Source organism: Acartia tonsa, chromosome 4, assembly GCF_053477335.1.
Source record: "Acartia tonsa isolate MP-2025a chromosome 4, ASM5347733v1, whole genome shotgun sequence".
NCBI classification, from domain to species: Eukaryota; Metazoa; Arthropoda; class Copepoda; order Calanoida; family Acartiidae; genus Acartia; species Acartia tonsa.
Genome location: NC_137263.1, coordinates 37,332,337 through 37,357,782, shown reverse-complemented (window position 1 = coordinate 37,357,782; position 25,446 = coordinate 37,332,337). Strand labels below are relative to the sequence as shown.

General features: G+C 29.3%; 2 long non-coding RNA genes across 2 annotated transcripts; both read right to left on the bottom strand.

The window, feature by feature from the left end:
- Nucleotides 1-1,874: 1,874 nt before the first annotated feature.
- On the bottom strand, nucleotides 1,875-5,831 carry LOC145317045 (uncharacterized). The gene is made up of 3 exons (XR_013878854.1): nucleotides 5,779-5,831; nucleotides 2,328-2,418; nucleotides 1,875-2,012 (listed from the first exon to the last, which is right to left on the bottom strand). It is a non-coding gene; the product is annotated as an uncharacterized LOC145317045 (long non-coding RNA).
- Nucleotides 5,832-6,854: 1,023 nt separating this feature from the next.
- LOC145318317 (uncharacterized) lies at nucleotides 6,855-8,283 on the bottom strand. Its single transcript, XR_013879306.1, has 2 exons — nucleotides 7,211-8,283; nucleotides 6,855-7,038 (listed from the first exon to the last, which is right to left on the bottom strand). It is a non-coding gene; the product is annotated as an uncharacterized LOC145318317 (long non-coding RNA).
- Nucleotides 8,284-25,446: the final 17,163 nt, after the last annotated feature.

Genomic DNA, 25,446 nt, shown 5'->3' with positions numbered 1-25,446 from the left:
TGTATTAAGGATTTGTTGTCTGAAGCTTAAGATCTCAATAACTACTTAACCGATTACGTTCTCTCTTTGAAAGAATCTTAAAATAGGTCTAGTAATGGTTTCAGGCCATTCTAATTTGATATTTATGTCTTGAAATGATTTAAAAAAAATTTTTGTAGCCACCTTCTGCCTATTTGAATAAAAAGCCCCTAGATCGAGGCTATTAAACAAGGATGACAACATCATAAAAGCGAAGCACTGAAACGGTAGGACAAATGGACATTAACACTTGTATAATGTCAGAACTGAATAATCAGAATGTAAATGCATGAGAGTCGAAGCAAAATTGTAAGTAAAATTGTTGAATAACTGCTTGATACAGAATAATGTTTATGGACATACTTACAACTTTAGGATTTTATTATAGAGTTGCTTCGCTTATAAAAATGAACTTTGTTGTCCCAGGAATCAGTATACCAAAAATCAGATCAATTGGATTATTAGATCAAATAACAATTAGTTGTTAAAAAAGTAAAAAAATCAACATGTTTAAAATGGACGTACGGACATTCTGGTAATGATTATAGAGTTAATACGCTTTCTAAATCGTACCTAACTACTACAGGAATCAACATGCAACGTTTGAAATCAATAGAAAAATTCTAACATGCCTAAATTAACGAAAAAAGCTATCCGTTACGGACGGACGGACCGACCCTAATTATAGAAAAGCTCTGCTTTTAAAAATATAATACAGATTTAGACAAAACTAACTAACCTTTTACTTTGAATTAAACAATAATGTATAAAAATGTTTTTGAATTAATGATATATTTACATATCAATTAAGCAAACTTAACAAAACAATTAAAAATGATAACAATACATAGGTAACATTAAATTATAAATGATTACAAATTTTAGTAACATATATTCATGAAATAGCTTAATTTTTTTTATTTCATGTAATTGCTGACCTTTATAACAAATATCAATGCAGTAAAATAATATAAATTGTTTTCCTGTCTAGCTTAAAACACCCTTTCTTAGAAAACTACCCGAACCATTTTTTTAATTGTAATCCTAAAATGCAAGTAAGTCATACTATTGTGCAGAAAGGTAATATTCTAAACTAGCTATCTACAGGCTACAGCTATTACAAATGTTAAATCAAAGCCTTCAATTCAAGTACAACTTACTAATTTTTTGGCCACTAATAAGACATTTTATTTTAATGATATTTGTACCAATCTGTTTGAATGATCTCTAAGATATCTTTTTGGATGATTTTTATTGCTATTGATTCTTCTTAACCTTAATTTGTTTGATCATTTAAAAGCTTAAAGGAAATTGATTTTATAGCATCTATGAGGTCAAATTTAAGGAAGGTTTTAATCAGAGCTTACAATTTAAAAAAAAAGTGGGGGGGGTAATGCAACCATCTCCTAATCAATGATTAAATGGCACTTAGAATCCAGATTTCGTTACGAAACTTGGCATGAGTAATACATGATAGGTCTATTTTCCCTTAATTGAACAAAAAGTTGGAAAAGTAGCAACTAGCCATTTTTTTGGCTATTTTTAGGGCAAATCCGTCACGAAACCTATCTCCACATAACACTCTTTGCCTCTCCAAAACGGTTCTAGCCGGTATTTGCTGGTACTATTTGCTGTTGATTCCTACGTAATTTATGACAGATTTGCCATAAAAAAAAAGCAAAAAATACAGCTAAACGGTTAAGCTGTAACCAATATACATACCAAGTATTATTAAGTTTCCTAATGAAATTCGGATTCTAAGTGCCATTTAATCATTGATTACGAGATGGTTGCATTACCCCCCCCCCCCCCCCCCCCTATTTCTAAAGGACCTTGCAAACGTGTTGAGTCTTACTACTTTAAAGTACTTTTTTATTGTTATACCCCTTTCCGCTTTAAATTTGGCCCATAAAAGTTTTCAAATATTTCTTTTGTTCTTCTTACAATTTTGTATATCTTCATTGGCTGTGATTAGCTGTCTTCTACTAATTCTCCTAGAACAAATATCTAAATTATTTCTTCTTACACACATAAGATTTTATGCATGATATTTTTATCAGAACTGCTATAATCATATTTGTTTGTCTAACCGTTGTCTTTGTATAAGATTCTCTAACTTGTAGATAAAATGTAAAGATTTTAATGATTTATAGCAATAGTCTTAATAAAAAAGGGTGTCTTCCACAGAAAATTGATGCAGAATTTAAAATAAATATGTTGAGATAAAGAGCATCATTAGTAGACATAAGTATCAAAATAGTTTAAGTGGAGGGAAAAAATAAAGTAAAACATAAACGTATTAATCTTACCTAACCCAATCATATTGATCCATTTCGACATTATCAATAGCCTCAGGTATAACTTCCTGTTGTAAATCTCTTCTATTTTTCAAGGTCCATCCTTAACAATTTTAAGTAATTTTATGAGAACAAATTCAAATATAAACAAGGATGACAACATCCATAAAAGCAAAGCTATGAAATGGAAGGACAAACGAACATTAACACTTGTAGATTGTTAGAATTGAATTAGCAGAATATTAAATGCATCAGCACAAACAATATTGTAAGTAAATTTGTTGCAAAACTGCATTAATAGATGATACTGTTTAAGGACCTACTTACATTTTTGGGACTTGTTTATAGAGATGCTTCGCTTATAACATTGTACCTTGTTGGAATAGGAATCAGTTTTCAAACAATCAGAAGAATCGAATAATTTTAACATACAAAAATTTGTTGTCAAAAAAGTTAAAAATTGACATGTTTAAAATGGATGTACGGACATTCTTGTATTGATTAAAGAGTTGCTACGCTTTCTAAATTGTACCTATTAACTACAGGAATCATCACACAAAGTTTGGAATCGATAGGACAATTCTAACCTGTTTAAATTAACGTAAAGAGCTAACTTTGACGTACGCACGGACGGACGGACCGACCCTAATTATAGAAAAGCTTTGCTTTTAAAAAGGCAGTACCACGGATTGTAATTAATATAAAAAATTTAATATTTGTTTGAAGATCAAGGATATTCAGGTATCGTCTCTTTCGTGGTAACACCCCTTAAGGGGCGACTCTTATTATTTTCAAAGTGGCTTTTCTCCTATTTCTGCAGGGCCAATTGCCTAACCCTGAGGGGCTATCACCTAACCCAATATAACATAGCCTAACCTAAAATAACCTATTTAAAGTCATTTTGAAAATACAAAGAATCGCCTCTTAAGGGGTGTTGCCACGAAAGGGACCCTTCCCGGATATTCTATAGAAAAATGAACTTTTACGTAAATACGCCAAAAAAATTAAGAAAGTAAAAGTTGCCATTTTAGAAAAAAATATTGTAAGAGTATGATTTTCAATAAAAATACTAATATTTTTAAAACTATGAGTTAAATAAGTTTAATCCACTTCGTGGAAATAAATATTTGAAACGGTTAAAAAAATTATCAACCTTGTTTTAGAATAGCTCATGTGTATAAATGACGTAGTATGTCTTTTTGTCAATCTGTTTTTATGATTTGAAATTAAATTGATTAACCTTTTGATGTTAAATAAAATAAACGTAAAATTTAACAATAAAGCCACTTGTCCTTTTGTCCATTTGTTAATACAAAATTCTTAGAACTACTGGGAACCTAATTTTGATTCTATTACCCACACAACACCGTGTTCCAGAAAAGCCAAAAAATGACAAAAAATCATAGAGAGTGTATATTTGAAAATTTGGATGAAATTTTATTTAAATAGCAATAAGTATCGATATATCTTTCAATATAATGGCGAAATTTTAAATATCTCCATCCTGGCTGGCACAGGATGCCAGCAAACCTGGCAGGGTCATACAGGTAAAGAGCAAAAATATTTTGTTTGCCTTAAACTAAACATTTTAAGTTACCAAATACTAAAATATCCTATACTTTTACATACCAATATGAAATTTAAGTGTTTAAGTCAATTTCAGGGTCCGGGTATGATCCTGCAGGTCCTGATCCATCAGAAATCTTTAAACAGCTCTTCAGACCTATAGACTTCAAATTTTAAACATAAGCTTTTCTAACAAGTATGTATGACATACTGAAATTATATGAAAATCTGCCGCCGTTTTCCCGCCGATCGCCGCCGCTGAAATTTATATTTTGAGATTTCTAATCTAAAGTTTACATACAGATAAGCCTATTTCTTATTTATTTTCTGTGTGTATATGTAGGGAGGGAGGGGACAATGGGCTGTTTATTTTAATAGTCCCCAAATTCACAAAATAGCGTTTTCTTATTTGTAGGTATAACAATTTGTGGGACTTTTATTGAATTTTGATTGGTTGGTTTATTAGTTGAGTGTCCAAACGTTTCAATCACTAATTGTAATTTATAGAAGGGGCAATTTTGTGTATCAGCATTGGGAATGTACATTAATTTCTCGGCCATTTTCTAATCCCTATAATCCATAACTTTCATTTTATTTTCAATTTACTTGAAAGGAAGCATTTTCTAACTTAAACAATACAAATTCTACTTGTCTTTTTTTAATAAGTATGAAAGCACCTTTGGAAAAAGGTTGCTTAATATAAGTGTGAAGGGAGTAAATAATGCTGACGAATTAAATAAGAATATATATTTGAACTAGGAAACCACATAAATTTTTTAAAACTTCTAGCTTTAATGGGTTCAGATGTGGATATTAGTGGGGCATCCCCCCCCCCCCCCAATAAAAAGGTACAATGGTTAAGATAAGAGCCTAGACATTTAGGGATAATCTTTATTTAAAACTTTTCTTTACTTTTAGTTTAATTGAATATGTGTTGGAAATAAGTAGAAAAATAAATTACTTTTATATCTTAAAAAATTGTTATTTTTGATAGACCCAGTATCTTTAGAGCTTAAAAAAACAAACTTCGCATACCTTCGCATACACAGGGTAAAGTTCTCTGATATTATACATACATCTAATATCACCATGTAAGAGGATTTGCTTCGACTTTTTTGGTCTTAAAAGATCTGGAACCAAACGTAAAATTTTCATTAGACAAAAATTGTCTATTTTACAGAAATCGGGTATGCTAAGAAAACCATCTACAATTACAACAAAAAATGGAGATTTGACTTCTTTTAAAGACTGAATGTATAAATTATTACATACTGATTCCAAAAATATATAATACTTAAAAATAGCTTTAAAAATAAAGGGTCCACATTGATTTGAAATGTAGTTTTGTTGACCTTAAAACTAGTTGTTTACAATGATGAAAAGGAACTTAATTCCATACCTCTGGTATAATTACACATAAAATTCTTTTTTTTCATAGTAAAGAGCTAATTCTTTCGGCTTTATTTCCAAAAACTTGTGTATATTACTAAACAATTGTTAAAAAGTGTATTTTTCAAAATGTAAAAAACGATTTTTTGTCACCCGTGGAACATAGTGCACAACTTTTGAAAATATGATTAAAAACGAAAAAAAATAATAAAACCAAAATATTAGAAAACTTAAAAGCTGCTTTAAAGCAGTCCGGCTGCTATGGATGTTATATGCTCAAATATGCGCTAGAATGATGGGAAAGTTGACCAAATTCATATGTGTAGTTTTAACAGTAGCTTAGTAAACCTAATTTCCCTCATAGTGTTACGCACCTACAGATGGACTGATGACGAGAATGGGATGGTGGCTTCGCTAATAAAATAAGTCAATTTTATTCCTATCCATTTTAAATAAAACAATCCCTTTAGCACGCCTCTGGTTGATAAATGTTAATTAAAATAGTTACCAGCAATGTTTCTTGCAATGTCTGAAACTGATTACATTTTACCAAACGTTTCTGAAATTATCACATAAATAGTATAATTAAAAATCACTTTACTTGATATAGCTGAAATATCATCAATTTGTTTGCAATGCATTAAATTATCACCTATGATATAAACGTGTATTTTAAAATTTAACGAATAACAGGCCATGTTCCGAAATCTTTGTTGTATTTTTTAGGAAGATATATTCACACAAAAATGTAACACGATATAATGGGCATTGTTTTGATGTATAACTATGAAAGAAAAAAATAATTTTATCATTTCATTAGACCATAAATTGAAAATTCATAAAATCTCTATGTTAAATGGCTTGTTTGTTTTGATTGATATTCAGCTGTTTTCAAATTTAATAGTGTACACTTTTATGATGAGGTTTAGCGAATTTATACTCTAAAGTATTTTACTACAAGCCGATTTTTATAAGAGTTGAACCATTCATAATATTAGATGAAATTACATAATTTTAATAGAATTGTTGTTCAGAAAGAACTTCCCTTGTCCCTGGAACACAGAGGTAATGGGCAGGGAGGGGACAATGGGCAATTAATTCAATTTTATAGTAGTAACACTTTAAGGTCGAAAAACCAGATAATTCCAGTTAAACTCAGAATTTTGGATAGTTCAACTTTTATTGGAAATTGATTTATTTTTTAATTAATTTTAATCCAAAATGCACCATTCCCCAAACACTACTTTACTAACAGCCTTTGATTTTCAAGATCAAGAACTTGATAGCAATTCGTTTATCAAAATATATTAGTTTTAGTATCTAGGGTAGAAAAATAGCATGTAACCATCTTAAGATTTTACGATAAAAAATAACCTAAACGCATTCCATGACCTTTATGAATCTTCCCTAAAATGTAGAACTAAATCGGATCAGTCACCAAATTCTTCAGCTATATATAAAAAAGGATTAATACTTTTTATAGGGTATTAGTGCAGCTACTATAGAAGTATGAGCATGTTATATATTTACAAACGGATTTTCTGGTAACAATTGAGTTTCTAAATCGTCATAAATAATAAACAAGAATTAGATAAAAAAATGTATTAAAAAAATATTACAACAACATAATAAATAAATTATACATACATAATAAATCATATCACAAAATAATGACTACATAAAAAAATTTATCCCTGGTTAGTAAACTTCTAGTTAAGCTCGATCAATAAATGGTTAAATTCATTTTGTATTTAATTTGTCAATTGTCCTATAGTAAAAATATCCATTAGTTCTACTTTTTAAAATCTGAAAAATTTGGCAGTTTTATGTATTTGTATGACGTTCTTAGTTACACACACTAGGTAAAAAATATAACTTGATTAAAAATTAATTTTTTAAATAAAAAAGTTGCAAAATAGAAAGTCTCAAGGATATTTTACCAATCTGCTTGTAGCTTCTAATATTTAGAGTACGCTTTTTCAATAGTTTTATATTCAGATTGATGGTTCTAATTCTAAATAATATTTGGTCCAGTTACACAAAATTACTTTTTATTGATGAAGTCCTACTAAAACATATTATGGAAAGTATCAGATAAAAGATGGGAAAAAAATAAATAAAGTTTTATATGACCCCTTTTAAATATAAGAAGTAGTTGCACGAAGTGAATTTAAAATTGAACTTGGTGAACTCAATATTTTTTTTTCTGTTCAATAGTTTAAAATATATCTGTAAGACATATATTTTAAAGAATTTAAATTTTCTACTAACTAGTTTAAAAAATATCAGGACTATTCTTGTAACTTATTCTTCAAATCAAACTTGTTAAATGAACTTCATGCAACTATCCCTTTAAAAATAAAATTATGTAAATGGACCTAGCATAAGTTTGCGCAGTTATAAACTTGCTTACAATCTCTTTGTCAAATGATGAATGTTTTTCCAAAATCTTTTTGGTCAATCCATGGACAGCCCCTAAGCGCCGCAGAAACCCTCCGTGATGCACCTGAAACTCCCTCTCGCATGTTTGTACCATTTTTATTACTTCGTTCCTCGGGAAAGCTAATTTTCCCTTTGTTATTCATCTGAAATAAATAAAGTTTTATTACAATTTTATCAAATTTACTTGTTCTTATTGATATTTCTAATTATCTATGTTTGCACTTAATGTATCCATACATTTTTGTTTAAAATAATATCTAAAAATATTACAATTAGTTACAATTAACTTGCACAGCCCTTTAATTGTGTTTGCGAATGTATGAGTTTTTATGTTAATATGTTGTCTATAACTTTTAAATAAGGTACCTAAAGTGCATACTGCAAACACGTGCCTCCTTGCTATTTTTTATAAACCTTAGTCCTAGGTTATCCTCCTATATTATCCTCCTATTTCGATCTGCCGGAAACCTATGCAGAATAACATTTTCCGTTTTTCTGCATTTTATACAAGATTTCATCTGAAAAAATATATAAAATAATTCTTGGATTATGTAATGTCACCAGTGTTAAAGTGAAGATGTACATGCCTACCCCCTCCCTCCAGCATCATAGGGTCTTTAGCTTTCTAATTCATACTTAAATCTTATAGGAATCATCATGCAAAGTTTAAAAACAATAGGACAATTATAACATGCCTAAATTAACAAAAAGAGCTAACTATTACTGACAGACGAATGAACCAACCCTAATTAATTTATACAAAAGCTTCACTTTTAAAATTAACTAGTCTACTGGTAGTAGGTAGGTAAATTTTCTTAAATTATCCAACATAAAAAAAACAAGCTCTTAAATGGTATGACAGACGACCATTAACTCTTGTGTCAGAACTGAATATGTTAAATATATATATATATATAAGTTTGATAAAATTGTATGTAAAGGGGTAGTTTTACGAAATGCATTTAAACTTAATTTAGTGAAACGCATATTTTTTTCCTGGTTAATGGGTTAAACTATATTTATATGGCATATAATTTAAAGAATTTTAATTTTCTACCACATAGTTTTTAAAATATCAATACTTGAAAATCGTCTTTGTAAATTGCATATTTCAAGTCTTGATATTTCAAAAACTACGTGGTTGAAAATTGAAATTCTTTCAAATATATGCTATATAAATATAGTTTAACCCATTAATTAGCAAAAAATATGCGGTTCATTAAATTAAGTTCAAATGCATTTTGTGAAACTACCCCTTTGTTGCAAAACTTCTTAAATACAGGTTACCTACATTTAAGGACATTTTGACATTTTTAGGACGATATTATAGAGATACTTTACTTATTATATTGTAATTATTGTGAAAGGAATCAATACTCAAAAAATCACATAAAGTTTGTTGTTAAACAAGGATGACAACATCCATAAAAGCGAAGCACTGAAACGGTAGGACAAACAGACATTAACACTTGTATAGTGTCAGAACTAATTAATCATAATATAAATGTATAGGAAACAAAGCAAAATTGTAAGTAAATTTGTTGAAAAACTGCTTGATTCAGGATAATGTTTATGGACATACTTACTTTTTTAGGACTTGATTATAGAGTTGCTTTGCTTATTACATTGTACTTTGTTGTCCCAGGAATCAATATACCAAAAATCAGATAAATCGGATGATTAGATCACATAAAAATTTGTTGTTAAAAAAGTAAAAAAATCAACATGTTTAAAATGGACGTACGTACATTTTGGTGTTGATTATAAAGTTGCTACGCTTTCTAAATTGTACCTAACTATTAAAGGAATCACCATGCAAAATTTGAAATCAATAGGACAATTCTAACATGCCTAAATTAACAAAAAAAGCTATCCATTACGGACGGACGGATGGATGGACGTACAGACTGACGGACGGACCCACGGACGGACCAACCCTAATTATAGAAAAGCTTCGCTTTTAAAAAGGTAAAAATCAACATGTTAAAAATAGACATACAGATTATAGTGTTTCTAGACTTTCTCAATTGTACCTAACTATTGGAATCATCATACAAAGTTTAAATCTATAGGACAATTCAAACTGGTTAAATTAACGAAAAAGCTAACCGTTACGAATGTACAGACCGACCCTAATTAGAGAAGAGCTTCACTTGTAATAATTGTTGATTTTGGGATTATTACTGTACGTAATGGAAACCAGCATAATTTTGTAATTGTGAAAATTGTAAATGATAAAACATAAACTAGGGCAGAATAATAGCCTAATACTATCACAATACTAAAATTTGAAAAAATGAATATTCTAAAAATATCAATACAGACGGACTAACGGACGGACGGACTGACCGACCCTAATTATAGAAAAGCTTGGCTTTTAAAAATGTATAACTATAAATAAAAGGATACAAATATTACATTATATAATCTTGTCAATACAACAACTTTTCACATTTGATAATAAAAAGGGAAACCAAAAAAGGACACGTGTTACTAAATTTGTATTCAGAAGTGTGTATGTATGTGAAGACGTGTGTTTGTGTGTGTTTCTCTCTATACACTGCGCATTTATTTTAATTATCTAAATGCATTTTAATTATTAATTTATAAAATAATTACAATAATTTCTATCATATTATTAAAGGGAGTGTGAACGTAAAAATTTCTCATCTGATTATCAAATCTTAACATTTACTAAGCACATTTCACTACACTGATCAACCAAAAATGTCCTATTCACAAAAATATTCAGAAATAATGCCTTGATTTTATGGTATTTTGAGAGGGAAAATGGAAAAAACAGGGAAAATCTGAACGTTTTTGTTTCTTATAATATTTGTAGGGATATTTAACTTGTCATATATAGTTGAAACAATTTACTTACTGTTAAGGATTTATTTTATGCTATAAAATTGCCAATTCGTTTTTTTATAATGTAGTAATTAGGTAATAAAGACATATTTTAAATTCGTATTATTGACAAAAAAAATACCTCACTGTCTACAAAGGGTTGAATCTCATAGGTTATATAAAATAATAATATTCTTTTTTATTGTGTTGAACAATAAATAACCCACTTTGGAGAATTAGTTTACACTTTTATCAGACTGTTTATAAAGAAATATTGCGTCTTTATTATTTACAAATTTGTAATTAAAGGTGGGCGAGAGATGGGCCAGTTAAAGTTAATTGGATACTAATAAAAAACCTGTTTCTGGCTTTGTTATTGTATTTGGTTTTCAATAAAAAAATATTGCTTATTTTATCAATTTCTAAGTAACTATACATTGGATTAAAGCAAGGATTATGTTAAAAGTCAGCTTAACTGTTAGGAAAAATCTAGAACTATGTGAAAAAGTTTAATTTTAGCTATAATGGGAGAAAAAAGCAATTTAATGCACATTTTATATAATTCGGAAAATTTCTTCCTTTCCCCGTACCTTATAAAAATCGTCGGAAAAAGCCGTTTTTTAAGGAAACAGAAGCGCGTTTTGCTCTATCTGTGAGATATTATGAATGAGATAATGTTAAGATTTGATATTAAGATGAGAAAAATTTACGTTCACAGTCCCTTTAACTGCAAACAAATATTCCAGAATTATTTTTTTTGTTTTTGAATAATCATTATGATTTTAAAACAAATAAAGTAAAAGTTTTCTGTCTGTTTGTTTATTGTTTATCTTTTTTTTATTGCGCTAGTTTTTATAAGAATGCCCCGTCATGTTGCATGATTTCTCGTGACGTCATTCATATTTTAGTCCCCAAAGTCAGTCAGAAACTGCTAAATTCATGCACATTCCCTTTAAGCCAGTCCCCAAAGTCTGAGACTCCTAAAATATGAATATTCGATCCATTGTCCCCTCCCTTCCTCCCTGGGTAATGGGTTTCCTCTGGTGGTAGTTGGTTCTGAAGAGCCAGCATCTATGTCTTTGTAATCACATATTGATAATCCTAATGTGTCTTAGAATAAAATATCACCATGATCTCACATGTCAAAACATTGATGGTTTTGAGGATTATAATCTTAAATATTTGTTGACCTCATCCTCACTAATGTCTTTAAATATATCAAACAATTATATTATTGTTTTAGAGTTCATGTTGTAATTTTCCTATATATTTGTAAAAACATTATCCATCAATATTTCAGGTAATAGCTCCTTTTCATTATAGGTATCTTCATCCAGCTTCCTGGAGGTGCAATGACTCTCATCCTTGTAGCAGTCATGCTCAGCCTTGCCTCTCTTCAGCTCCTTAACCTCCCCCAGAAGATGTAAAACATAAGCCTCCTTATCCTTGAGGCCACTATGTAATTTGCAGTTCTTGTCTATGCTCATTGCTGATGCAGTTATAGGCTTAGGGGCAGCTTACATCATAACTAGGGGCGTCCAAGCTTTTTTATTTTGGGAGGGGGGGGGTAAAATTTTTTGAATTCCAATAAAATGACATGGAAAGCAAGCTGAAAATTTTTTTTACCCCCCCAAATGTTTTTCTCCATTTCATCTTCAGAGTATTTATGTAGTTTTTTAAAAACAGCATTATCTTTAAGTTTCTTGTCTTTTTCTAAACTTACTTCAATTAGTTAGTTTTTGTACACAAATGTTAAGTTTAAAATATCTAGTTAAAACCTTGTATTGGGACTATTTAATTTGACATAATTTTTTGAATTTTTTGAAAGATCAAAGAGGCCAAAGAAAAATGATTTTAAAAGGAACTAAAAAAAACGTTTATTGATAACGAAAAAGAGATAATTGATGAGATGGAAAGGCGGCAAGTGCGCGAAGCTGCTCAAGAGCGATTAAAAATTAAAGAAAAATTAAGAAAAGAACAATCAATGAAAGTACTAAACATTGAAAAAAGTGTTATTAGTGACAGTGACAGTGACAAAGAATTTGAAATAAAACATAGCTCTCCCCCAAAGAAAAAAAAAATAGAAGAAGTGACTGTTACTCTAAACATTAAAGAAGTTGTTGGTGAAACCTCTTTATTTTTAAATCATAGACAAAGCAGATATAGAACACAAACTGGTGTTCTAGGCACCATTTTAGGTAAATGTGAAAAAGTAGATCTAAGTACCATAAATTTCAGTAAGAACACTGTATATTGTGAAAGAAAGCGTGCCTTGTTATAAGATGCGCAGAAAATTAAAGATGAAAATGAAAATTTATTAAAAGACTCTGAATTAATTTGCCATTTTGACACAAAACAAGTTAAAGAGATATTAGTATTACCAAATGGTGTAAATATAACAAGAGAGAGACTAGCCGTTAGTGTCACATCCCCAAATTTCACTGAGGATAATGACATACTCCTAGGTAATATCTTAATAATCATTTATTTGCTGTAACCTTCAATTTAAAAGTTTTTTGTTGTTGGTAATTTAAGACGAAAGAAATTATGTAATTTATCTTTGCAATAGTTTATTTTCCACAATAGGAAACAAAATATTAAAGTAAAACTTTTCATTTAATTTTTCACATATACTTTAAATATTTAAATCTTTTAATTATTAAGGTTTTAAGTGCTAAACTTTTAGTCCCGTAGCTACATTACAACTAGGATTTAATTTTATTTATAAATTTAAAACTATTAATTCAATAGGTCCATTGCCTTTCATTTAAGTAGCCAAGCTACTTTATAATCCACTATGTCTGTCCGTCTGTCAGCCAGTCCATCATCCTAGTTTTTATATTAATTTATTTAATTTTATTCATTTTTTCAGGAGTCATCCCGATAATGAATGGGAAAGGCTCCGTCCAAGCAGATGCTGTTTTTAATTTACTGGAGGAGTGGAATATTGAAGAAAACATAATAGCAGTTTGCACAGACACTACTGCTTCGAACACAGGCAGATTATTGGTAGCAATAGTCAAATTGCAGGAGAAATTAAGCAAGCCACTGTTGTGGCTTATGTGTTGCAGACATTATTATGAAAGGCATATTTGCCATGGCTTCAATGCAATTACAGGCAAAAAGTCTAAAGGACCTTGTAAAAATATTTACAACAATTTAAAATCACATTGGCATAAATACAAACCGTTAGTTGAAACAAACATGGACAAAATTAGATACTTTGATTATGAAAATTGTGACCCAACTGAAAAAAAGTTTGCCTTAGAAGCAAAAGAATTATGCCAAAAATTATTAGAGAAAAAATCATTCAAACGTGGTGACTATGAATACTTAGTTACATTATGTTATGTTTATTTAGGAGGTGAAGTGACAAATTTTAAGTTTAGACAACCTGGTGGTTGCCACGAAGCTAGATTCATGGCTGACAGTCTATCCTTAGTCATTAAATTCGACAAAAGTTTTCTATGTTTTTTGGCAGATATTCTGCCGATTTTCTTCATTTTTTGTACAATCAATGAAATCCTAAAAAAGGGAATATAAGATATTTAGTAACCAAAGAAAAATATTTCCTTTAGCTTTAATTGATCTTAAATTTTAAAAAAAATTGCGACTCATTTGGTACAAAAACATAAATAAAAGGTCCAATTGTTCCTACTTTCATATTTGTTATAATGTTACTTAAATTCCTGCCTGAATTAGTTTAATATTTCCTTCTGCATAGTCATTTACAGTTTTTAAATTGAAAACAAAATTTTGAAACTTTAAATAAGTTGCAAATTTTTTATAGTCACTTTAAAAGTCCAAACATAAACAGCATTTAGTTAAGCTAGAAATATTCCTATTTTGTAGAAGGTTTGCATTAAACTTAATAAGTTTTGTAAGTTAATTTATTTAACTTCTTTATTTCAAAATTCGCTTTTTTGGATTTTGCAAGATTCAAAATAGATTCAATATACAATTGTATAGGTAATAAAATGGTCTTTCCCTGCATTCAAACTTTAACCAAACGAGGTCTTTTTCTTCCATTTCTAAGATTTCGAATAAAAACCAGCTTTGTTCTCCTACAAAATCAGCCAATTCGTTTTTTGATTCTAATTTCTGTTGTTTTGGTTTTTGAATAAGAAAATTTATTTTGTCTTTCAAATGTTACCAATTTTATGGCAATGTTATCTTTTTTTTCATCTTCTAAAGAATCATCAGCCAATGCTAGTATAACTAATTGTTCACTTAAATACCATGAATGGTTGTCAATGCTCAATAACACAGCTTCACTTATTGGCTTATATCTATTACTAAGTTCTTTTAAATTTTTTACTAATTGAAGATCAAGACTTGGAGCCTTTTCAGGAATAGATGTTCTTAAAAAATAAGGCCCATGAAAAATTGCAATATAATCACACAAAGTTTTCATTTGATTTAATTCTGTTTCATTTAATATATTCAGAATACCATGTGTCATATTCAATACAAGTATACATATACAGACTGTCAGCCATGAATCTAGCTTCGTGGCAACCACCAGGTTGTCTAAACTTAAAATTTGTCACTTCACCTCCTAAATAAACATAACATAATGTAACTAAGTATTCATAGTCACCACGTTTGAATGATTTTTTCTCTAATAATTTTTGGCATAATTCTTTCGCTTCTAAGGCAAACTTTTTTTCAGTTGGGTCACAATTTTCATAATCAAAGTATCTAATTTTGTCCATGTTTGTTTCAACTAACGGTTTGTATTTATGCCAATGTGATTTTAAATTGTTGTAAATATTTTTACAAGGTCCTATAGACTTTTTGCCTGTAATTGCATTGAAGCCATGGCAAATATGCCTTTCATAATAATGTCTGCGACACATAAGCCACAACAGTGGCTTGCTTAATTTCTCTTGCAATTTAACTATTGCTACCGATAATCTGCCCGTGTTCGAAGCAGTAGTGTCTGTGCAAACTGCTATTATGTTTTCTTCAATATTCCACTCTTCCAGTAAATTAAAAACAGCATCTGCTTGGACGGAGCCTTTCCCATTCATTATCGGTATGACTCCTGAAAAAATGAATAAAATTAAATAAATTAATATAACAACTAGGTTGATGGACTGGCTGACAGACGGACAGACATAGTGGATTATAAAGTAGCTTGGCTACTTAAACGAAAGGCAATGGACCTATTGAATTAATAGTTTTAAATTTATAAATATAATTAAATCCTAGTTGTAATGTAGCTACGGGACTAAAAGTTTAGCACTTAAAACCTTAATAATTAAAAGATTTAAATATTTAAAGTATATGTGAAAAATTAAATGAAAAGTTTTACTTTAATATTTTGTTTCCTATTGTGGAAAATAAACTATTGCAAAGATAAATTACATAATATCTTTCGTCTTAAATTACCAACAAAAAACTTTTAAATTGAAGGACACAGCAAATAAATGATTATTAAGATATTACCTAGGAGTATGTCATTATCCTCAGTGAAATTTGGGGATGTGACACTAATGGCTAGTCTCTCTCTTGTTATATTTACACCATTTGGTATTACTATTATCTCTTTAACTTGTTTTGTGTCAAAATGGCAAATTAATTCAGAGTCTTTTTATTAAATTTTTATTTTCATCTTTAATTTTCTGCGCATCTTATAACAAGGCACGCTTTCTTTCTCAATATACAGTGTTCTTACTGAAATTTATGGTACTTAGATCTACTTTTCCACATTTACCTAAAATGGTGCCTAGAACACCAGTTTGCGTTCTATAGCTGCTATGTCTATGATTGAAAAATTAAGAGGTTTCACGAACCACTTCTTTAATGTTTAGAGTAACAGTCACTTCTTCTATTTTTTTTTCTTTGGGGGAGAGCTATGTTTTAATTCAAATTCTTTGTCACTGTCACTGTCACTAATAACACTTTTTTCAATGTTTACTACTTTCATTGATTGTTCTTTTCTTAATTTTTCTTTAATTTTTAATCGCTCTTGAGCAGCTTCGCGCACTTGCCGCCTTTCCATCTCATCAATTATCTCTTTTTCGTTATCAATAAACGTTTTTTTAGTTCCTTTTAAAATCATTTTTCTTTGGCCTCTTTGATCTTTCAAAAAATTCAAAAAATTATGTCAAATTAAATAGTCCCAATACAAGGTTTTAACTAGATATTTTAAACTTAACATTTGTGTACAAAAACTAACTAATTGAAGTAAGTTTAGAAAAAGACAAGAAACTTAAAGATAATGCTGTTTTTAAAAAACTACATAAATTTTACTCTGAAGATGAAATGGAGAAAAACATTTGTCAACTGATGTTTGTAAAATATCTGGCATCCAAGCATGAGCCATTTCACATAAAACTATGATTCAACAAGCCCATTGCCCCATTGCTAAGCAATGAAAAAAAGTTACAGTTGAACAGTATACTCAATTCGTCAGTACTAAACAAGTGCATTCTTCCTTAATTGAAGAGGCTTGATACTCCAAACAGAAAAATAACTAATTAAAGAATTCAAAGAAGCTGTTGTTGAAGATCTGAAGAGGTTGAAAATCTCAATGTATTTAGATAATGAACTTCTAGAGCTGGTCTCAAATTTTGATCCAGCTTCTTGTGGAGACTCTAAAACACAGGGGAAAATGACAGAATTTGCCAAAGCAACCAAGATATTAGCGTGGATGAAGAATACAAGAGTGAGCATAAAATTTACATGTACACTAAGCTGAAAGGAGATTAAGTACCAAAGTTTTCCAACAATGGATCCTTAGACAAAGATTATTTCACCAAGATTTGGGAAATTCTGAAAGGAAGGTTGGAATATGATCCTATGTTTTTCATTAGGCTGTGTAATTTGGTTCTTTTAATCTCACACAGCCAAGCCTCTGTTGAAAGTTCATTTAGGTGAGCTTACAAAATTGGCTACAATACAATGAATTTACAGTATGCCTGAGAACCCGTTGTAATTAAGCGGATATTGATCAGTTTCAAAGCCATACTGGATTAATGAAAGTGAGTTTTTTTTTACAATAGAATTATTAGACCAAGAAGCCTAATGTATAGTAAATAAATTGGTTATAATGAGAAAGGAACTATTAATTGGATTATTTATTAAGAAATTGTAACAGTTAAAACCTTATTAGAAACAGCTAAAATCTTTTTGTTAAAAAACGAATCAAAAACAGTTAAGGTAAGTATCTAAAACAGTTTAAAAGTCATTTCTTTTTAAAAAGTTTTAATCACCATTTATTCAGAACTGAAACTAGTTTGATAGATTTTTAAAAGTAATTAAAGTATTTATAAACATTCAAAAAATATTGCACACAACAACTTAATGTTTTTACACTGTATATAAGAAAATTATTTTAGATTCCAATATTATCTTTAAAAGTAAGTAATCAAATATTTGCTAATTAAGAACTGAAATGTAATATTGTAATAAATGTACGCAAACTAGATTCTTTAATGAAAAGAAGATATTTAGACAAAATTGAATAGGTTTGTGCATGGTATGTCTTTTAAGATCTCAACAACATATAGAATAATTCAAGCTCAATTTTCAGGAAGTGTTAATAATGACCTGTAGGTTTTTTTTCTATTGAAAGCTATCAGTGCATAAGATATATAAACCAACAAAAGAAAAAACAAAAAATTATCATATGCCATGGTTTTTTCAATCATTCATGTTAGGGTTACTTTCAACTATATTTTAGCATATCCTCTAAAAACTTACGACTAAAAACATCAGCTTTTAAGAAAAGGCATTGTTGCATTTAATTCAAAAATTAAAATTGCACTTATAAAAAATGAAAAATATATATTCATAAAAAGGACGCGCACCAACTATTCTATTCCCCAACAAGGCAAAAAATCAACACATCAGGCACCGAAATTTTTCGTTTATTGGCATAAACATCATCAGGGTATGGTTATTTATATACATTTTTTCACATAAAATTTAGCAGTATCTTCGTGCATTGTCAAGAATAGAATCAAAAAATGAAAAAGAAGTAGACTCGTTTTTTATTATTTAAGTTTGATAGTTTTTTCCCAATTTTTTCTTTTTTTTAGGTGTATAAAAAATTAAGGAGTAGTGTTTTTAATTTCAGTACTTCACCAAATTCGTAAACTATTGAAATTAATTAATCTATGGGTTTTAATTAAGAAATTCAATTATTTTATATTGGGAAGAAACCAAAACAATATGGTCTTTTATACCAAAATATGAAGTTTCTACTCAATAGCAGATCTGCATTGTTCTTCCAGGCAATTCCTATTGTTGGAACCTGATTATCACTCTATACATCTCTATCCTTTTTACAGAGATTAATTGTTAACTGAATCAGCCAAGCCAGAAGAAAATATGGAGAATATTGAGCTAAGATGCAGGATGCAGAAAAAGTGAGAAAACAGAAATAAAAGATGAAGAAATTGAAAAGCAAGCAAAGGCAGAGATAGTCTAATGAAGAGACACACTTTTCCTCAACAGTTTAGTGGACTTAAAACCAACACCCAACAAGCGGTCAATGGATCTTAAAAATAGACATATTTGCTGAATTAAAACTGGTTTTACCTAAGTGGTATCTGCTCCTTCTTCAGTTTTGTAGTATTTCAAAGATTTTTACTAAAAATGGTTGATGTTTTGACTTTAAAATAGCATTTGATGTAAAATATAGATGCTGTATATTACCTTTAACACATGAAAGCAGAAGTTTTTTAAAAACCTTTTTTTGTTGATAAATTATAACAGATAAAATAGACGACGGTAGCACATTCTGGCTTAAATTAATGTTTTTTTTTCTATAACCTTAAACTTAGAAAGTAAAAACAGTAATAAAAAAATCAACATATTATTTAACTAAAAAATATTGACACAATTGACTTACATTACATGTTTTTTCATATAGAAACAATTAAAATCATTACACTTAAATTTTCTAAGAAAAAAATGCCCAAAAGTATTAAACACATAAACATAGATTGTTAATGAAATTACACATTTGTTTTAATATATAAAAAAAAAAACTGTTATTAATAAGTATAGTCGAAATAGTTAACAACTGAATAGTTCATTATACATTTAATAGCTTTACTGTTTATAAAAGGGGGGGTTTTTAATGCAACCATCTCATAATCAATGTATAAATGGCACTTAGAATTCGAATTTTGATCTGAAATTTTGCATGAGTAATCCTTGGTAGGTCTATTTTCCCTAAATCGAAAAAAAAAGTTGAAAAAGTAACGGCTAAGGGCTCAGCCGTTTAGCCGTTTTTTGGCTATTTCTAGGGCAAATCTGTCATAAATTACATAGAAATCAACTTTTTAAAACATATTTTTGCTTTAAATCATGTGAAATGATACAAAAAAAACATTTTTTAGATTTCTAGTACCAGCAACTTCTGGCTAGAACCGTTTGAAAACGTTTTGGATCGGAAAAAAACATTATGTGGAGAGAGGTTTCGTGATGGATTTCGCTTAAAAATACCCAACAAATGTCTAAGTGGATGAGCCGCCAGCCGTTAGCCGCTACTTTTCCAACTTTTTGTTCAATTTAGGGAAAATAGACCTACCAAGGATTACTCATGCAAAATTTCAGATCAAAATTCGAATTCTAAGTGCCATTTATACATTGATTACGAGATGGTTGCATTAAAAACCCCCCCCTTTATAATTTTAGGTCATTGTATTTCACATATAGTGTGTCATTTTTGTCAATTGTCACTGGTTAACCATGAAAGATGATTAGGCTAGATGATAACTAGAATATTTTAGTTTCACAGAAATTACATAAAACATAATTTCTTTGGATATAATTAAAGTCTGTTTATTTTACAAATGAGAACATGAATCTTTAGAGTTTTATTAAGTTCAGTTCCCTTGTAGAGCCTGTTCAGTTCTATAACATCGTCAGATAGAGATTTTGAATCTTTACCAGTAAAAAAACAATCATCTACTACTTTGTTAATATCCTTGAAGGCCATTATTATAGGCTGTACAGCAAGAGGACTAACATCTCCTAAGACATCAGGATTGTTGATTACATCAGGATTCTTATGCATCTTCCTGCATGCATTGTCCTTAAACACATCCCCATGGTAACTTTTGGGAATAGCTTAAACTTTTAGGGGCCAATTCAAAGGAAGGTTGACAATATCCATAAAAACAAATTTCTGAAACGGTTAAACAAACAAACATTAACAATTGTAGAGTGTCATAACTGTATAAGCATGTATGTATGAATAAGTCTAAACAAAATTGTAAGTAAATTTCTTGGAAAATACAGGATAATGTTTAAAGGGACTGTGAACGTAAATTTTTCTCATCTTAATATCAAATCTTAACATTATCTCATTCATAATATCTCACAGATAAGGCAAAACGCGCTTTTGTTTGCTTAAAAAACGGCTTTTTCCGACGATTTTTATAAGGTACGGGGAAAGGAAGAAATTTTCCGTATTATATAAAATGTGCATTAAATTGCTTTCTCCTCCCATTATAGCTAAAATTAAACTTTTTCACATAGTTCTAGATTTTTCCTAACAGTTAAGCTGGCTTTTAACATAATCCTTGCTTTAATCCAATGTATAGTTACTTAGAAATTGATAAAATAAGCAATATTTTTTTATTGAAAACCAAATACAATAACAAAGCCAGAAACAGGTTTTTTATTAGTATCCAATTAACTTTAAATGGCCCATCTCTCGCCCACCTTTAATTACAAATTTGTAAATAATAAAGACGCAATATTTCTTTATAAACAGTCTGATAAAAGTGTAAACTAATTCTCCAAAGTGGGTTATTTATTGTTCAACAAAATAAAAAAGGATATTATTATTTTATATAACCTATGAGATTCAACCCTTTGTAGACAGTGAGGTATTTTTTTTGTCAATAATACGAATTTAAAATATGTCTTTATTACCTAATTACTACGTTATAAAAAAACGAATTGGCAATTTTATAGCATAAAATAAATCGTTAACAGTAAGTAAATTGTTTTAACTATATATGACAAGTTAAATATCCCTACAAACATTATAAGAAACAAAAACGTTCAGATTTTCCCTGTTTTTTCCTTTTTCCCTCTCAAAATACCATAAAATCAAGGCATTATTTCTGGATACTTTTGTGAATAGGACATTTTTGGTTGATCAGTGTAGTGAAATGTGCTTAGTAAATGTTAAGATTTGATAATCAGATGAGAAATTTTTACGTTCACACTCCCTTTAATGACATTCTCCTATTTTTAGGATTACATTATTGAGATGCTTCACTTATAAAATTGTACCTTGTTGTAGTAGGAATTGATATTTCCAAAAATCAGATGAATAGGGTAAATATATAACATTAATTTTTTTGTTAAAAACATAAAATTAACATGTTTTAAATGGACGTAAGGACATTCTGGTAACACTTATATAGAGTTGCTATGCTTTTTAAGCTGTACTTTACTACTTTATAACATGACAAAATTAATTATAAGAGCTATCTGTTATGGAACAGACTAACCCTAATTATAGAAAAGCTTCACTTTTAAAATCAGAAATAAGATGTAAAGGTTTTCTAGTCTAACATAAATAAACACTAACCTTTATCAGCTTGTAAAAGTAAAATCCTGCATCTATTACAGATGCTCGTTGGATATACTGGATTTTCTAGGTTGTATTCTGGAGAAAGAAGTTTCTTAATATGGTCCAAGATTTTATCCTTTATTCTTTAACTTGAAAGAGTCTTGTTTTCTGAAATTCAATTTTAGATCCACAAGGACCACAAATCTTTGATCTGTTTTACTCATGGTCACATTTTGAAAAATGTTTTGCCATGTCTTAAATAGGATACAATAAAAATATAATAAAAGAGTAAATCCAGAGGTAAGAACATTCTATTTATGAGATATATTTAGTATTATATTGTCCTATTGTGTAAAGTAGTAAAAGCTTTTGTCTGTAGCTTAAGATTTTATTAATTACTTTATTAATTTGTTCTACATTTCAGGTTAACTATATAGTTAATATATTATGATGGTTGTTGACTTTTTTCTGTTTTATTCCTACCCCTTCAATTCTATAGTTCCTAGATGCAAGGGTGGTAATCGGTAGAATTGCATTATATATTTAATGTAAGAATATGAAGTTCCACGTACAATGTACATTACTTTTAATATTAATAATGTGGGGCTATAGCACTTACACATCCAGCAAATTTATAGTTGATGTATTTATGGGATTATATGTCATAAATATATCTGACACTGGCATTTACACATCCATACTTTTCAATTTTAAGTCATAAATACATTCAACACTGGCAAATATACATCTTGATTAATTCATATGAATATTTAATTTACAATTAAATAGATTTTGTACAATGATTTTGATGACCGGGAGACGTGGCATTTTTTGTCCACAATCTATTTTTTTGTGACAACAAATGTATGGTGGGGGATTTTGTATTCTACAGGAGGGATCTGAAAACATCAGGTTACTCAACTTTCAGTTGCTGTGAAGAACTTTGTAAGGCCACGATAAGCTGCCATTATAAAGAATCCGCCCAAGATATGTGAAAGATATGATACCAGAGCTGGATCTTTAAATCATTTCAATGGTGCGCACCCCGATTTAGCACACCATTGAAATGATTTAAAGATCCAGCTGAGGACCCAGTACAGGGATTCAAGGGACAGGACCTCCAAGACACCACAATCAATATGGAAGTGGGGATATGTCTGACTTATTGGTTGATGATTTTGGTCGACCAATATATTGAATTGTGACAAGGTCAAGATTATCACAACAATCCATCACATAATGCTTTTTATTTTAACCTTATAAATATATTTTTATTTAAATCTTTAAAATGCTTTTTATTTTACCCTAACAAAAAGATTATAACTCAAATAATATACAATTGTGTTATTTTTTTATTATTGTGTATTAAATTTCTATGGTTGTATAAATGCCAGTGTTGGATGTATTTATGGCATGAGAATCGATTTTACTGTCATAAAAATTCAGTTTGTCATAAATACATCCAATGCACTGGCAAAAACACATCCATTGTAAATTTGCTAGTGTAAATGTCAGTCCCCCAATAATGATTATGTATAGTTAGTCTCTGATATCATGATGTAACAAATGCAAAAGATAGCTGATGCTGAAAAGGATTTAGAAAACCTGATAAAACTAAAGGAGTATCTATTTAAAGGTAACCATTAATTTTGTGTTATATACAGCTTAGTTGTTTGAAGGTTATCTTTATTGTGATTTTAGCTTAGTAATTTGGAGCTTATCTTTTATTGTGTGATTTAGAGCTTATCTTTTTTGTATAATTTAAAGCTTAGAAATTTGGAGCTTATCATTTTTTTTGTGTGATTTTAGAGCTTATTAATTTGGAGCTTATCTTTTTAGTGTGATTTAGATCTAAGAAAGTTGGAGATTATCTTTTTTTGGGTCCTAGGACAAACATAGGAGTCCTAAATGTCAGAGTGGACAAACGTCAAACCTAACCTATTTTAAACCATCATGTAAGTTTACTAAATGCCTAACCCCTAGCTTGTTTAATTAATCATATCTGAACCTAACCTAACCCATTTTAAACCATCTTATAGGTTTTTTTAAATGCCTATCCCCTGCAGGGGGCTTATTTGTAAATTTATATCTTAACCTAACCTAACCTGTGTAGAAATACCTGAACAAACGTTGTTAATACCTTGTTTTTAAAATATTATAGACAATCCTGTGTTTAACTTATAAAATTTATCCCAAAGATCCCACTTTTGTTTTTCCCACTCCAATGTATGGGACTCCAGTGTTTGTCCACTCTGACATTTGGGATTCCTACATTTGTCACGGAACCTTTTTGTGTCATAAAGAGCTTTCAATTTAGAGCTTATAATTTTTTAATGTTTTTGGAGCTTTCAATATTTTTTATATAATATTTGATTTTATATTTGTTGATATGAATTATGACTCTGTTCACAATAAAGTGATTTTACTAGTCTAAAGTGTTGTAACAAAATTATATTTGTTTAAATTAATGATTTATGATATTATTTCCACACAAGAAGACGACATTATGAGTTTCGCAGCAATCCCACACCAGCTGTACCATGCTTATAATCAGTTGATCTTTGTTTACATTTCATTACTGTCAATTGATATCTGACTTCCAATGTGAACACTGTTAGCTAAATTGCAATATATTTCTATTAAAAATTGTGATTAGTAATTTACTTTGTGATCTTTATGCTTTTAAGGATTGTATGATATTTAATTATTACTGACTTATTATACTTTCAGACTCCTTAAAGCATTCTTTTAGAACAAAGTTTAATGTTGAATTAGCTAAAGTTAATGTTCACAATCTTAATATTCTATTATTGTCTAATTTAAACATATAAAACGTATCTAAATAATCAAAATCGTGGTCTCTTTAATATTCATTCAAAAGGTAATATTTTCATCCTTTTATAAGTGTATAGTCTACAAGTTATTTTTTTTTTACAAATTCTTAGATCATTTTCTCATTATTTTTCTATTTTTTATCAGAGAAGAATGTTTGAATTTGTTTTATGTTTTTCAATCTAATAAGTAGACAAAAAGTTAGGATTTTATTGGTGCAAGGTGAAGTCATATGTGTAGAACCTAAATTAATGAATAATTTTAGGTTCTCATCAAGATCAACAAAAATGTTTGCTAGCTCTCCCTTCTGCCGGCATGTAACAGTTTAAAAAGAATGGTGGCATACTAATACATTTTCAATGGAAATATCATGGAACTGAAATTCTTAATGTACTGAAGAAAGGATGTAGCTACTTAACAGGATAGCATTTGAAGACCAAGGAAATTAAAGATTTAAATAGGTATATAAAGTATATGTGAAAAATAAATGAAAATTTATACTTT